Genomic DNA, 13,680 nt, shown 5'->3' on the forward strand with positions numbered 1-13,680 from the left:
TCCATGTGCCGTTAGGTTATTGGTTTACCTGTGTTAGCACCTAAGGTTAGAAAAAGTTCTCAAAACAATGCTCAAATATTACAATACCAAAAGTGGTCCTCCACCGCCACAGCTTTTGCAAATAAGCATTATTTCTGTGAAATTACATAGAGATTGGATTTTGAGGTTTTCCTTCGGCAATATAATGTTCCAGCAGTCTTTTCCTTATTATCATATAAAGTTTGGACGCCCAACGTGGGGCTCGAACCCACGACCCTGAGATTAAGAGTCTCATGCTCTACCGACTGAGCTAGCCGGGCACTGAAGGGTGTTGCCATAGTAGACGGGCGCAACCTATTCTTGCGGGGACCCACATTTCCATGTGCCGTGAGGTTATTGGTTTAACTGTGTTAGCACCTAAGGTTAGAAAAAGTTCTCAAAACAATGCTCAAATATTACAATACCAAAAGTGGTCCTCCACCGCCACAGCTTTTGCAAATAAGCATTATTTCTGTGAAATTACATAGAGATTGGATTTTGAGGTTTTCCTTCGGCATTATAATGTTCCATTAGTCTTTTACTTATTATCATATAAAGTTTGGACGCCCAACGTGGGGCTCGAACCCACGACCCTGAGATTAAGAGTCTCATGCTCTACCGACTGAGCTAGCCGGGCACTGAAGGGTGTTGCCATAGTAGACGGGCGCAACCTATTCTGGCCGTGACCCCCATTTCCATGTGCCGTTAGGTTATTGGTTTACCTGTGTTAGCACCTAAGGTTAGAAAAAGTTCTCAAAACAATGCTCAAATATTACAATACCAAAAGTGGTCCTCCACCGCCACAGCTTTTGCAAATAAGCATTATTTCTGTGAAATTACATAGAGATTGGATTTTGAGGTTTTCCTTCGGCATTATAATGTTCCATTAGTCTTTTACTTATTATCATATAAAGTTTGGACGCCCAACGTGGGGCTCGAACCCACGACCCTGAGATTAAGAGTCTCATGCTCTACCGACTGAGCTAGCCGGGCACTGAAGGGTGTTGCCATAGTAGACGGGCGCAACCTATTCTTGCGGGGACCCTTATTTACATGTGCGGTGAAGGTATTGGTTTACCTGTGTTAGCAGCTAGGGTTACAAAAAGTTCTCAAAACAATGCTCAAATATTACAATACCAAAAGTGGTCCTGCAAATGAACCGCCACAGCTTTTGCAAATAAGCATTATTTCTGTGAAATTACATAGAGATTGGATTTTGAGGTTTTCCTTCGGCATTATAATGTTCCAGCAGTCTTTTCCTTATTATCATATAAAGTTTGGACGCCCAACGTGGGGCTCGAACCCACGACCCTGAGATTAAGAGTCTCATGCTCTACCGACTGAGCTAGCCGGGCACTGAAGGGTGTTGCCATAGTAGACGGGCGCAACCTATTCTGGCCGTGACCCCCATTTCCATGTGCCGTTAGATTATTGGTTTACCTGTGTTAGCACCTAAGGTTAGAAAAAGTTCTCAAAACAATGCTCAAATATTACAATACCAAAAGTGGTCCTCCACCGCCACAGCTTTTGCAAATAAGCATTATTTCTGTGAAATTACATAGAGTTTGGATTTTGAGGTTTTCCTTCGGCATTATAATGTTCCATTAGTCTTTTACTTATTATCATATAAAGTTTGGACGCCCAACGTGGGGCTCGAACCCACGACCCTGAGATTAAGAGTCTCATGCTCTACCGACTGAGCTAGCCGGGCACTGAAGGGTGTTGCCAAAGTAGACGGGCGCAACCTATTCTTGCGGGGACCCACATTTCCATGTGCCGTGAGGTTATTGGTTTACCTGTGTTAGCAGCTAGGGTTAGAAAAAGTTCTCAAAACAATGCTCAAATATTACAATACCAAAAGTGGTCCTGCAAATGAACCGCCACAGCTTTTGCAAATAAGCATTATTTCTGTGAAATTACATAGAGATTGGATTTTGAGGTTTTCCTTCGGCATTATAATGTTCCAGCAGTCTTTTCCTTATTATCATATAAAGTTTGGACGCCCAACGTGGGGCTCGAACCCACGACCCTGAGATTAAGAGTCTCATGCTCTACCGACTGAGCTAGCCGGGCACTGAAGGGTGTTGCCATAGTAGACGGGCGCAACCTATTCTTGCGGGGACCCACATTTCCATGTGCCGTGAGATTATTGGTTTAACTGTGTTAGCACCTAAGGTTAGAAAAAGTTCTCAAAACAATGCTCAAATATTACAATACCAAAAGTGGTCCTCCACCGCCACAGCTTTTGCAAATAAGCATTATTTCTGTGAAATTACATAGAGATTGGATTTTGAGGTTTTCCTTCGGCATTATAATGTTCCATTAGTCTTTTACTTATTATCATATAAAGTTTGGACGCCCAACGTGGGGCTCGAACCCACGACCCTGAGATTAAGAGTCTCATGCTCTACCGACTGAGCTAGCCGGGCACTGAAGGGTGTTGCCATAGTAGACGGGCGCAACCTATTCTTGCGGGGACCCTTATTTACATGTGCTGTGAAGGTATTGGTTTACCTGTGTTAGCAGCTAGGGTTACAAAAAGTTCTCAAAACAATGCTCAAATATTACAATACCAAAAGTGGTCCTGCAAATGAACCGCCACAGCTTTTGCAAATAAGCATTATTTCTGTGAAATTACATAGAGATTGGATTTTGAGGTTTTCCTTCGGCATTATAATGTTCCAGCAGTCTTTTCCTTATTATCATATAAAGTTTGGACGCCCAACGTGGGGCTCGAACCCACGACCCTGAGATTAAGAGTCTCATGCTCTACCGACTGAGCTAGCCGGGCACTGAAGGGTGTTGCCATAGTAGACGGGCGCAACCTATTCTGGCCGTGACCCCCATTTCCATGTGCCGTTAGATTATTGGTTTACCTGTGTTAGCACCTAAGGTTAGAAAAAGTTCTCAAAACAATGCTCAAATATTACAATACCAAAAGTGGTCCTCCACCGCCACAGCTTTTGCAAATAAGCATTATTTCTGTGAAATTACATAGAGATTGGATTTTGAGGTTTTCCTTCGGCATTATAATGTTCCATTAGTCTTTTACTTATTATCATATAAAGTTTGGACGCCCAACGTGGGGCTCGAACCCACGACCCTGAGATTAAGAGTCTCATGCTCTACCGACTGAGCTAGCCGGGCACTGAAGGGTGTTGCCATAGTAGACGGGCGCAACCTATTCTTGCGGGGACCCTTATTTACATGTGCTGTGAAGGTATTGGTTTACCTGTGTTAGCAGCTAGGGTTACAAAAAGTTCTCAAAACAATGCTCAAATATTACAATACCAAAAGTGGTCCTGCAAATGAACCGCCACAGCTTTTGCAAATAAGCATTATTTCTGTGAAATTACATAGAGATTGGATTTTGAGGTTTTCCTTCGGCATTATAATGTTCCAGCAGTCTTTTCCTTATTATCATATAAAGTTTGGACGCCCAACGTGGGGCTCGAACCCACGACCCTGAGATTAAGAGTCTCATGCTCTACCGACTGAGCTAGCCGGGCACTGAAGGGTGTTGCCATAGTAGACGGGCGCAACCTATTCTGGCCGTGACCCCCATTTCCATGTGCCGTTAGGTTATTGGTTTACCTGTGTTAGCACCTAAGGTTAGAAAAAGTTCTCAAAACAATGCTCAAATATTACAATACCAAAAGTGGTCCTCCACCGCCACAGCTTTTGCAAATAAGCATTATTTCTGTGAAATTACATAGAGATTGGATTTTGAGGTTTTCCTTCGGCATTATAATGTTCCATTAGTCTTTTACTTATTATCATATAAAGTTTGGACGCCCAACGTGGGGCTCGAACCCACGACACTGAGATTAAGAGTCTCATGCTCTACCGACTGAGCTAGCCGGGCACTGAAGGGTGTTGCCATAGTAGACGGGCGCAACCTATTCTGGCCGTGACCCCCATTTCCATGTGCCGTTAGATTATTGGTTTACCTGTGTTAGCACCTAAGGTTAGAAAAAGTTCTCAAAACAATGCTCAAATATTACAATACCAAAAGTGGTCCTCCACCGCCACAGCTTTTGCAAATAAGCATTATTTCTGTGAAATTACATAGAGATTGGATTTTGAGGTTTTCCTTCGGCATTATAATGTTCCATTAGTCTTTTACTTATTATCATATAAAGTTTGGACGCCCAACGTGGGGCTCGAACCCACGACCCTGAGATTAAGAGTCTCATGCTCTACCGACTGAGCTAGCCGGGCACTGAAGGGTGTTGCCATAGTAGACGGGCGCAACCTATTCTTGCGGGGACCCTTATTTACATGTGCTGTGAAGGTATTGGTTTACCTGTGTTAGCAGCTAGGGTTACAAAAAGTTCTCAAAACAATGCTCAAATATTACAATACCAAAAGTGGTCCTGCAAATGAACCGCCACAGCTTTTGCAAATAAGCATTATTTCTGTGAAATTACATAGAGATTGGATTTTGAGGTTTTCCTTCGGCATTATAATGTTCCAGCAGTCTTTTCCTTATTATCATATAAAGTTTGGACGCCCAACGTGGGGCTCGAACCCACGACCCTGAGATTAAGAGTCTCATGCTCTACCGACTGAGCTAGCCGGGCACTGAAGGGTGTTGCCATAGTAGACGGGCGCAACCTATTCTGGCCGTGACCCCCATTTCCATGTGCCGTTAGATTATTGGTTTACCTGTGTTAGCACCTAAGGTTAGAAAAAGTTCTCAAAACAATGCTCAAATATTACAATACCAAAAGTGGTCCTCCACCGCCACAGCTTTTGCAAATAAGCATTATTTCTGTGAAATTACATAGAGTTTGGATTTTGAGGTTTTCCTTCGGCATTATAATGTTCCATTAGTCTTTTACTTATTATCATATAAAGTTTGGACGCCCAACGTGGGGCTCGAACCCACGACCCTGAGATTAAGAGTCTCATGCTCTACCGACTGAGCTAGCCGGGCACTGAAGGGTGTTGCCATAGTAGACGGGCGCAACCTATTCTTGCGGGGACCCACATTTCCATGTGCCGTGAGGTTATTGGTTTACCTGTGTTAGCAGCTAGGGTTAGAAAAAGTTCTCAAAACAATGCTCAAATATTACAATACCAAAAGTGGTCCTGCAAATGAACCGCCACAGCTTTTGCAAATAAGCATTATTTCTGTGAAATTACATAGAGATTGGATTTTGAGGTTTTCCTTCGGCATTATAATGTTCCAGCAGTCTTTTCCTTATTATCATATAAAGTTTGGACGCCCAACGTGGGGCTCGAACCCACGACCCTGAGATTAAGAGTCTCATGCTCTACCGACTGAGCTAGCCGGGCACTGAAGGGTGTTGCCATAGTAGACGGGCGCAACCTATTCTTGCGGGGACCCACATTTCCATGTGCCTAGAGGTTATTGGTTTAACTGTGTTAGCACCTAAGGTTAGAAAAAGTTCTCAAAACAATGCTCAAATATTACAATACCAAAAGTGGTCCTCCACCGCCACAGCTTTTGCAAATAAGCATTATTTCTGTGAAATTACATAGAGATTGGATTTTGAGGTTTTCCTTCGGCATTATAATGTTCCATTAGTCTTTTACTTATTATCATATAAAGTTTGGACGCCCAACGTGGGGCTCGAACCCACGACCCTGAGATTAAGAGTCTCATGCTCTACCAACTGAGCTAGCCGGGCACTGAAGGGTGTTGCCATAGTAGACGGGCGCAACCTATTCTTGCGGGGACCCTTATTTACATGTGCTGTGAAGGTATTGGTTTACCTGTGTTAGCAGCTAGGGTTACAAAAAGTTCTCAAAACAATGCTCAAATATTACAATACCAAAAGTGGTCCTGCAAATGAACCGCCACAGCTTTTGCAAATAAGCATTATTTCTGTGAAATTACATAGAGATTGGATTTTGAGGTTTTCCTTCGGCATTATAATGTTCCAGCAGTCTTTTCCTTATTATCATATAAAGTTTGGACGCCCAACGTGGGGCTCGAACCCACGACCCTGAGATTAAGAGTCTCATGCTCTACCGACTGAGCTAGCCGGGCACTGAAGGGTGTTGCCATAGTAGACGGGCGCAACCTATTCTGGCCGTGACCCCCATTTCCATGTGCCGTTAGATTATTGGTTTACCTGTGTTAGCACCTAAGGTTAGAAAAAGTTCTCAAAACAATGCTCAAATATTACAATACCAAAAGTGGTCCTCCACCGCCACAGCTTTTGCAAATAAGCATTATTTCTGTGAAATTACATAGAGATTGGATTTTGAGGTTTTCCTTCGGCATTATAATGTTCCATTAGTCTTTTACTTATTATCATATAAAGTTTGGACTCCCAACGTGGGGCTCGAACCCACGACCCTGAGATTAAGAGTCTCATGCTCTACCGACTGAGCTAGCCGGGCACTGAAGGGTGTTGCCATAGTAGACGGGCGCAACCTATTCTTGCGGGGACCCTTATTTACATGTGCTGTGAAGGTATTGGTTTACCTGTGTTAGCAGCTAGGGTTACAAAAAGTTCTCAAAACAATGCTCAAATATTACAATACCAAAAGTGGTCCTGCAAATGAACCGCCACAGCTTTTGCAAATAAGCATTATTTCTGTGAAATTACATAGAGATTGGATTTTGAGGTTTTCCTTCGGCATTATAATGTTCCAGCAGTCTTTTCCTTATTATCATATAAAGTTTGGACGCCCAACGTGGGGCTCGAACCCACGACCCTGAGATTAAGAGTCTCATGCTCTACCGACTGAGCTAGCCGGGCACTGAAGGGTGTTGCCATAGTAGACGGGCGCAACCTATTCTGGCCGTGACCCCCATTTCCATGTGCCGTTAGGTTATTGGTTTACCTGTGTTAGCACCTAAGGTTAGAAAAAGTTCTCAAAACAATGCTCAAATATTACAATACCAAAAGTGGTCCTCCACCGCCACAGCTTTTGCAAATAAGCATTATTTCTGTGAAATTACATAGAGATTGGATTTTGAGGTTTTCCTTCGGCATTATAATGTTCCATTAGTCTTTTACTTATTATCATATAAAGTTTGGACGCCCAACGTGGGGCTCGAACCCACGACACTGAGATTAAGAGTCTCATGCTCTACCGACTGAGCTAGCCGGGCACTGAAGGGTGTTGCCATAGTAGACGGGCGCAACCTATTCTGGCCGTGACCCCCATTTCCATGTGCCGTTAGATTATTGGTTTACCTGTGTTAGCACCTAAGGTTAGAAAAAGTTCTCAAAACAATGCTCAAATATTACAATACCAAAAGTGGTCCTCCACCGCCACAGCTTTTGCAAATAAGCATTATTTCTGTGAAATTACATAGAGATTGGATTTTGAGGTTTTCCTTCGGCATTATAATGTTCCATTAGTCTTTTACTTATTATCATATAAAGTTTGGACGCCCAACGTGGGGCTCGAACCCACGACCCTGAGATTAAGAGTCTCATGCTCTACCGACTGAGCTAGCCGGGCACTGAAGGGTGTTGCCATAGTAGCCGGGCGCAACCTATTCTTGCGGGGACCCTTATTTACATGTGCTGTGAAGGTATTGGTTTACCTGTGTTAGCAGCTAGGGTTACAAAAAGTTCTCAAAACAATGCTCAAATATTACAATACCAAAAGTGGTCCTGCAAATGAACCGCCACAGCTTTTGCAAATAAGCATTATTTCTGTGAAATTACATAGAGATTGGATTTTGAGGTTTTCCTTCGGCATTATAATGATCCAGCAGTCTTTTCCTTATTATCATATAAAGTTTGGACGCCCAACGTGGGGCTCGAACCCACGACCCTGAGATTAAGAGTCTCATGCTCTACCGACTGAGCTAGCCGGGCACTGAAGGGTGTTGCCATAGTAGACGGGCGCAACCTATTCTTGCGGGGACCCACATTTCCATGTGCCGTGAGGTTATTGGTTTAACTGTGTTAGCACCTAAGGTTAGAAAAAGTTCTCAAAACAATGCTCAAATATTACAATACCAAAAGTGGTCCTCCACCGCCACAGCTTTTGCAAATAAGCATTATTTCTGTGAAATTACATAGAGATTGGATTTTGAGGTTTTCCTTCGGCATTATAATGTTCCATTAGTCTTTTACTTATTATCATATAAAGTTTGGACGCCCAACGTGGGGCTCGAACCCACGACCCTGAGATTAAGAGTCTCATGCTCTACCGACTGAGCTAGCCGGGCACTGAAGGGTGTTGCCATAGTAGACGGGCGCAACCTATTCTTGCGGGGACCCTTATTTACATGTGCTGTGAAGGTATTGGTTTACCTGTGTTAGCAGCTAGGGTTACAAAAAGTTCTCAAAACAATGCTCAAATATTACAATACCAAAAGTGGTCCTGCAAATGAACCGCCACAGCTTTTGCAAATAAGCATTATTTCTGTGAAATTACATAGAGATTGGATTTTGAGGTTTTCCTTCGGCATTATAATGTTCCAGCAGTCTTTTCCTTATTATCATATAAAGTTTGGACGCCCAACGTGGGGCTCGAACCCACGACCCTGAGATTAAGAGTCTCATGCTCTACCGACTGAGCTAGCCGGGCACTGAAGGGTGTTGCCATAGTAGACGGGCGCAACCTATTCTGGCCGTGACCCCCATTTCCATGTGCCGTTAGATTATTGGTTTACCTGTGTTAGCACCTAAGGTTAGAAAAAGTTCTCAAAACAATGCTCAAATATTACAATACCAAAAGTGGTCCTCCACCGCCACAGCTTTTGCAAATAAGCATTATTTCTGTGAAATTACATAGAGTTTGGATTTTGAGGTTTTCCTTCGGCATTATAATGTTCCATTAGTCTTTTACTTATTATCATATAAAGTTTGGACGCCCAACGTGGGGCTCGAACCCACGACCCTGAGATTAAGAGTCTCATGCTCTACCGACTGAGCTAGCCGGGCACTGAAGGGTGTTGCCAAAGTAGACGGGCGCAACCTATTCTTGCGGGGACCCACATTTCCATGTGCCGTGAGGTTATTGGTTTACCTGTGTTAGCAGCTAGGGTTAGAAAAAGTTCTCAAAACAATGCTCAAATATTACAATACCAAAAGTGGTCCTGCAAATGAACCGCCACAGCTTTTGCAAATAAGCATTATTTCTGTGAAATTACATAGAGATTGGATTTTGAGGTTTTCCTTCGGCAATATAATGTTCCAGCAGTCTTTTCCTTATTATCATATAAAGTTTGGACGCCCAACGTGGGGCTCGAACCCACGACCCTGAGATTAAGAGTCTCATGCTCTACCGACTGAGCTAGCCGGGCACTGAAGGGTGTTGCCATAGTAGACGGGCGCAACCTATTCTTGCGGGGACCCACATTTCCATGTGCCGTGAGGTTATTGGTTTAACTGTGTTAGCACCTAAGGTTAGAAAAAGTTCTCAAAACAATGCTCAAATATTACAATACCAAAAGTGGTCCTCCACCGCCACAGCTTTTGCAAATAAGCATTATTTCTGTGAAATTACATAGAGATTGGATTTTGAGGTTTTCCTTCGGCATTATAATGTTCCATTAGTCTTTTACTTATTATCATATAAAGTTTGGACGCCCAACGTGGGGCTCGAACCCACGACCCTGAGATTAAGAGTCTCATGCTCTACCGACTGAGCTAGCCGGGCACTGAAGGGTGTTGCCATAGTAGACGGGCGCAACCTATTCTTGCGGGGACCCTTATTTACATGTGCTGTGAAGGTATTGGTTTACCTGTGTTAGCAGCTAGGGTTACAAAAAGTTCTCAAAACAATGCTCAAATATTACAATACCAAAAGTGGTCCTGCAAATGAACCGCCACAGCTTTTGCAAATAAGCATTATTTCTGTGAAATTACATAGAGATTGGATTTTGAGGTTTTCCTTCGGCATTATAATGTTCCAGCAGTCTTTTCCTTATTATCATATAAAGTTTGGACGCCCAACGTGGGGCTCGAACCCACGACCCTGAGATTAAGAGTCTCATGCTCTACCGACTGAGCTAGCCGGGCACTGAAGGGTGTTGCCATAGTAGACGGGCGCAACCTATTCTGGCCGTGACCCCCATTTCCATGTGCCGTTAGGTTATTGGTTTACCTGTGTTAGCACCTAAGGTTAGAAAAAGTTCTCAAAACAATGCTCAAATATTACAATACCAAAAGTGGTCCTCCACCGCCACAGCTTTTGCAAATAAGCATTATTTCTGTGAAATTACATAGAGATTGGATTTTGAGGTTTTCCTTCGGCATTATAATGTTCCATTAGTCTTTTACTTATTATCATATAAAGTTTGGACGCCCAACGTGGGGCTCGAACCCACGACCCTGAGATTAAGAGTCTCATGCTCTACCGACTGAGCTAGCCGGGCACTGAAGGGTGTTGCCATAGTAGACGGGCGCAACCTATTCTTGCGGGGACCCTTATTTACATGTGCGGTGAAGGTATTGGTTTACCTGTGTTAGCAGCTAGGGTTACAAAAAGTTCTCAAAACAATGCTCAAATATTACAATACCAAAAGTGGTCCTGCAAATGAACCGCCACAGCTTTTGCAAATAAGCATTATTTCTGTGAAATTACATAGAGATTGGATTTTGAGGTTTTCCTTCGGCATTATAATGTTCCAGCAGTCTTTTCCTTATTATCATATAAAGTTTGGACGCCCAACGTGGGGCTCGAACCCACGACCCTGAGATTAAGAGTCTCATGCTCTACCGACTGAGCTAGCCGGGCACTGAAGGGTGTTGCCATAGTAGACGGGCGCAACCTATTCTTGCGGGGACCCACATTTCCATGTGCCGTGAGGTTATTGGTTTAACTGTGTTAGCACCTAAGGTTAGAAAAAGTTCTCAAAACAATGCTCAAATATTACAATACCAAAAGTGGTCCTCCACCGCCACAGCTTTTGCAAATAAGCATTATTTCTGTGAAATTACATAGAGATTGGATTTTGAGGTTTTCCTTCGGCATTATAATGTTCCATTAGTCTTTTACTTATTATCATATAAAGTTTGGACGCCCAACGTGGGGCTCGAACCCACGACCCTGAGATTAAGAGTCTCATGCTCTACCGACTGAGCTAGCCGGGCACTGAAGGGTGTTGCCATAGTAGACGGGCGCAACCTATTCTTGCGGGGACCCTTATTTACATGTGCTGTGAAGGTATTGGTTTACCTGTGTTAGCAGCTAGGGTTACAAAAAGTTCTCAAAACAATGCTCAAATATTACAATACCAAAAGTGGTCCTGCAAATGAACCGCCACAGCTTTTGCAAATAAGCATTATTTCTGTGAAATTACATAGAGATTGGATTTTGAGGTTTTCCTTCGGCATTATAATGTTCCAGCAGTCTTTTCCTTATTATCATATAAAGTTTGGACGCCCAACGTGGGGCTCGAACCCACGACCCTGAGATTAAGAGTCTCATGCTCTACCGACTGAGCTAGCCGGGCACTGAAGGGTGTTGCCATAGTAGACGGGCGCAACCTATTCTGGCCGTGACCCCCATTTCCATGTGCCGTTAGATTATTGGTTTACCTGTGTTAGCACCTAAGGTTAGAAAAAGTTCTCAAAACAATGCTCAAATATTACAATACCAAAAGTGGTCCTCCACCGCCACAGCTTTTGCAAATAAGCATTATTTCTGTGAAATTACATAGAGATTGGATTTTGAGGTTTTCCTTCGGCATTATAATGTTCCATTAGTCTTTTACTTATTATCATATAAAGTTTGGACGCCCAACGTGGGGCTCGAACCCACGACCCTGAGATTAAGAGTCTCATGCTCTACCGACTGAGCTAGCCGGGCACTGAAGGGTGTTGCCATAGTAGACGGGCGCAACCTATTCTTGCGGGGACCCTTATTTACATGTGCTGTGAAGGTATTGGTTTACCTGTGTTAGCAGCTAGGGTTACAAAAAGTTCTCAAAACAATGCTCAAATATTACAATACCAAAAGTGGTCCTGCAAATGAACCGCCACAGCTTTTGCAAATAAGCATTATTTCTGTGAAATTACATAGAGATTGGATTTTGAGGTTTTCCTTCGGCATTATAATGTTCCAGCAGTCTTTTCCTTATTATCATATAAAGTTTGGACGCCCAACGTGGGGCTCGAACCCACGACCCTGAGATTAAGAGTCTCATGCTCTACCGACTGAGCTAGCCGGGCACTGAAGGGTGTTGCCATAGTAGACGGGCGCAACCTATTCTGGCCGTGACCCCCATTTCCATGTGCCGTTAGGTTATTGGTTTACCTGTGTTAGCACCTAAGGTTAGAAAAAGTTCTCAAAACAATGCTCAAATATTACAATACCAAAAGTGGTCCTCCACCGCCACAGCTTTTGCAAATAAGCATTATTTCTGTGAAATTACATAGAGATTGGATTTTGAGGTTTTCCTTCGGCATTATAATGTTCCATTAGTCTTTTACTTATTATCATATAAAGTTTGGACGCCCAACGTGGGGCTCGAACCCACGACACTGAGATTAAGAGTCTCATGCTCTACCGACTGAGCTAGCCGGGCACTGAAGGGTGTTGCCATAGTAGACGGGCGCAACCTATTCTGGCCGTGACCCCCATTTCCATGTGCCGTTAGATTATTGGTTTACCTGTGTTAGCACCTAAGGTTAGAAAAAGTTCTCAAAACAATGCTCAAATATTACAATACCAAAAGTGGTCCTCCACCGCCACAGCTTTTGCAAATAAGCATTATTTCTGTGAAATTACATAGAGATTGGATTTTGAGGTTTTCCTTCGGCATTATAATGTTCCATTAGTCTTTTACTTATTATCATATAAAGTTTGGACGCCCAACGTGGGGCTCGAACCCACGACCCTGAGATTAAGAGTCTCATGCTCTACCGACTGAGCTAGCCGGGCACTGAAGGGTGTTGCCATAGTAGCCGGGCGCAACCTATTCTTGCGGGGACCCTTATTTACATGTGCTGTGAAGGTATTGGTTTACCTGTGTTAGCAGCTAGGGTTACAAAAAGTTCTCAAAACAATGCTCAAATATTACAATACCAAAAGTGGTCCTGCAAATGAACCGCCACAGCTTTTGCAAATAAGCATTATTTCTGTGAAATTACATAGAGATTGGATTTTGAGGTTTTCCTTCGGCATTATAATGTTCCAGCAGTCTTTTCCTTATTATCATATAAAGTTTGGACGCCCAACGTGGGGCTCGAACCCACGACCCTGAGATTAAGAGTCTCATGCTCTACCGACTGAGCTAGCCGGGCACTGAAGGGTGTTGCCATAGTAGACGGGCGCAACCTATTCTGGCCGTGACCCCCATTTCCATGTGCCGTTAGATTATTGGTTTACCTGTGTTAGCACCTAAGGTTAGAAAAAGTTCTCAAAACAATGCTCAAATATTACAATACCAAAAGTGGTCCTCCACCGCCACAGCTTTTGCAAATAAGCATTATTTCTGTGAAATTACATAGAGATTGGATTTTGAGGTTTTCCTTCGGCATTATAATGTTCCATTAGTCTTTTACTTATTATCATATAAAGTTTGGACGCCCAACGTGGGGCTCGAACACACGACCCTGAGATTAAGAGTCTCATGCTCTACCGACTGAGCTAGCCGGGCACTGAAGGGTGTTGCCATAGTAGACGGGCGCAACCTATTCTTGCGGGGACCCTTATTTACATGTGCTGTGAAGGTATTGGTTTACCTGTGTTAGCAGCTAGGGTTACAAAAAG

General features: G+C 43.4%; 1 protein-coding gene and 33 non-coding genes across 34 annotated transcripts in view; all 34 read right to left on the reverse strand.

Annotated features, from left to right (window-relative positions):
* The window catches only part of slc16a3a (solute carrier family 16 member 3a), a 242,377-nt gene that overhangs the window by 103,461 nt on the left and 125,236 nt on the right, over positions 1 to 13,680 (reverse strand). The window lies entirely within an intron of this gene.
* Positions 227 to 299, reverse strand: trnak-cuu (transfer RNA lysine (anticodon CUU)). The gene has a single exon. It is a non-coding gene; the product is annotated as a tRNA-Lys (tRNA).
* On the reverse strand, positions 583 to 655 carry trnak-cuu (transfer RNA lysine (anticodon CUU)). Its single transcript has one exon. It is a non-coding gene; the product is annotated as a tRNA-Lys (tRNA).
* trnak-cuu (transfer RNA lysine (anticodon CUU)) lies at positions 939 to 1,011 on the reverse strand. Its single transcript has one exon. It is a non-coding gene; the product is annotated as a tRNA-Lys (tRNA).
* On the reverse strand, positions 1,301 to 1,373 carry trnak-cuu (transfer RNA lysine (anticodon CUU)). Its single transcript has one exon. It is a non-coding gene; the product is annotated as a tRNA-Lys (tRNA).
* On the reverse strand, positions 1,657 to 1,729 carry trnak-cuu (transfer RNA lysine (anticodon CUU)). The gene has a single exon. It is a non-coding gene; the product is annotated as a tRNA-Lys (tRNA).
* trnak-cuu (transfer RNA lysine (anticodon CUU)) lies at positions 2,019 to 2,091 on the reverse strand. Its single transcript has one exon. It is a non-coding gene; the product is annotated as a tRNA-Lys (tRNA).
* On the reverse strand, positions 2,375 to 2,447 carry trnak-cuu (transfer RNA lysine (anticodon CUU)). The gene has a single exon. It is a non-coding gene; the product is annotated as a tRNA-Lys (tRNA).
* trnak-cuu (transfer RNA lysine (anticodon CUU)) lies at positions 2,737 to 2,809 on the reverse strand. The gene has a single exon. It is a non-coding gene; the product is annotated as a tRNA-Lys (tRNA).
* On the reverse strand, positions 3,093 to 3,165 carry trnak-cuu (transfer RNA lysine (anticodon CUU)). The gene has a single exon. It is a non-coding gene; the product is annotated as a tRNA-Lys (tRNA).
* On the reverse strand, positions 3,455 to 3,527 carry trnak-cuu (transfer RNA lysine (anticodon CUU)). The gene has a single exon. It is a non-coding gene; the product is annotated as a tRNA-Lys (tRNA).
* Positions 4,167 to 4,239, reverse strand: trnak-cuu (transfer RNA lysine (anticodon CUU)). The gene has a single exon. It is a non-coding gene; the product is annotated as a tRNA-Lys (tRNA).
* trnak-cuu (transfer RNA lysine (anticodon CUU)) lies at positions 4,529 to 4,601 on the reverse strand. The gene has a single exon. It is a non-coding gene; the product is annotated as a tRNA-Lys (tRNA).
* Positions 4,885 to 4,957, reverse strand: trnak-cuu (transfer RNA lysine (anticodon CUU)). Its single transcript has one exon. It is a non-coding gene; the product is annotated as a tRNA-Lys (tRNA).
* trnak-cuu (transfer RNA lysine (anticodon CUU)) lies at positions 5,247 to 5,319 on the reverse strand. The gene has a single exon. It is a non-coding gene; the product is annotated as a tRNA-Lys (tRNA).
* Positions 5,603 to 5,675, reverse strand: trnak-cuu (transfer RNA lysine (anticodon CUU)). The gene has a single exon. It is a non-coding gene; the product is annotated as a tRNA-Lys (tRNA).
* On the reverse strand, positions 5,965 to 6,037 carry trnak-cuu (transfer RNA lysine (anticodon CUU)). Its single transcript has one exon. It is a non-coding gene; the product is annotated as a tRNA-Lys (tRNA).
* Positions 6,683 to 6,755, reverse strand: trnak-cuu (transfer RNA lysine (anticodon CUU)). The gene has a single exon. It is a non-coding gene; the product is annotated as a tRNA-Lys (tRNA).
* Positions 7,395 to 7,467, reverse strand: trnak-cuu (transfer RNA lysine (anticodon CUU)). Its single transcript has one exon. It is a non-coding gene; the product is annotated as a tRNA-Lys (tRNA).
* Positions 7,757 to 7,829, reverse strand: trnak-cuu (transfer RNA lysine (anticodon CUU)). Its single transcript has one exon. It is a non-coding gene; the product is annotated as a tRNA-Lys (tRNA).
* Positions 8,113 to 8,185, reverse strand: trnak-cuu (transfer RNA lysine (anticodon CUU)). Its single transcript has one exon. It is a non-coding gene; the product is annotated as a tRNA-Lys (tRNA).
* trnak-cuu (transfer RNA lysine (anticodon CUU)) lies at positions 8,475 to 8,547 on the reverse strand. The gene has a single exon. It is a non-coding gene; the product is annotated as a tRNA-Lys (tRNA).
* On the reverse strand, positions 8,831 to 8,903 carry trnak-cuu (transfer RNA lysine (anticodon CUU)). Its single transcript has one exon. It is a non-coding gene; the product is annotated as a tRNA-Lys (tRNA).
* On the reverse strand, positions 9,193 to 9,265 carry trnak-cuu (transfer RNA lysine (anticodon CUU)). Its single transcript has one exon. It is a non-coding gene; the product is annotated as a tRNA-Lys (tRNA).
* Positions 9,549 to 9,621, reverse strand: trnak-cuu (transfer RNA lysine (anticodon CUU)). Its single transcript has one exon. It is a non-coding gene; the product is annotated as a tRNA-Lys (tRNA).
* On the reverse strand, positions 9,911 to 9,983 carry trnak-cuu (transfer RNA lysine (anticodon CUU)). The gene has a single exon. It is a non-coding gene; the product is annotated as a tRNA-Lys (tRNA).
* trnak-cuu (transfer RNA lysine (anticodon CUU)) lies at positions 10,267 to 10,339 on the reverse strand. The gene has a single exon. It is a non-coding gene; the product is annotated as a tRNA-Lys (tRNA).
* trnak-cuu (transfer RNA lysine (anticodon CUU)) lies at positions 10,629 to 10,701 on the reverse strand. Its single transcript has one exon. It is a non-coding gene; the product is annotated as a tRNA-Lys (tRNA).
* Positions 10,985 to 11,057, reverse strand: trnak-cuu (transfer RNA lysine (anticodon CUU)). Its single transcript has one exon. It is a non-coding gene; the product is annotated as a tRNA-Lys (tRNA).
* trnak-cuu (transfer RNA lysine (anticodon CUU)) lies at positions 11,347 to 11,419 on the reverse strand. Its single transcript has one exon. It is a non-coding gene; the product is annotated as a tRNA-Lys (tRNA).
* trnak-cuu (transfer RNA lysine (anticodon CUU)) lies at positions 11,703 to 11,775 on the reverse strand. Its single transcript has one exon. It is a non-coding gene; the product is annotated as a tRNA-Lys (tRNA).
* Positions 12,065 to 12,137, reverse strand: trnak-cuu (transfer RNA lysine (anticodon CUU)). Its single transcript has one exon. It is a non-coding gene; the product is annotated as a tRNA-Lys (tRNA).
* Positions 12,777 to 12,849, reverse strand: trnak-cuu (transfer RNA lysine (anticodon CUU)). Its single transcript has one exon. It is a non-coding gene; the product is annotated as a tRNA-Lys (tRNA).
* Positions 13,139 to 13,211, reverse strand: trnak-cuu (transfer RNA lysine (anticodon CUU)). The gene has a single exon. It is a non-coding gene; the product is annotated as a tRNA-Lys (tRNA).

Source organism: Pungitius pungitius, chromosome 12 (genome assembly GCF_949316345.1).
Source record: "Pungitius pungitius chromosome 12, fPunPun2.1, whole genome shotgun sequence".
In the NCBI taxonomy this organism is placed as follows: domain Eukaryota; kingdom Metazoa; phylum Chordata; class Actinopteri; order Perciformes; family Gasterosteidae; genus Pungitius; species Pungitius pungitius.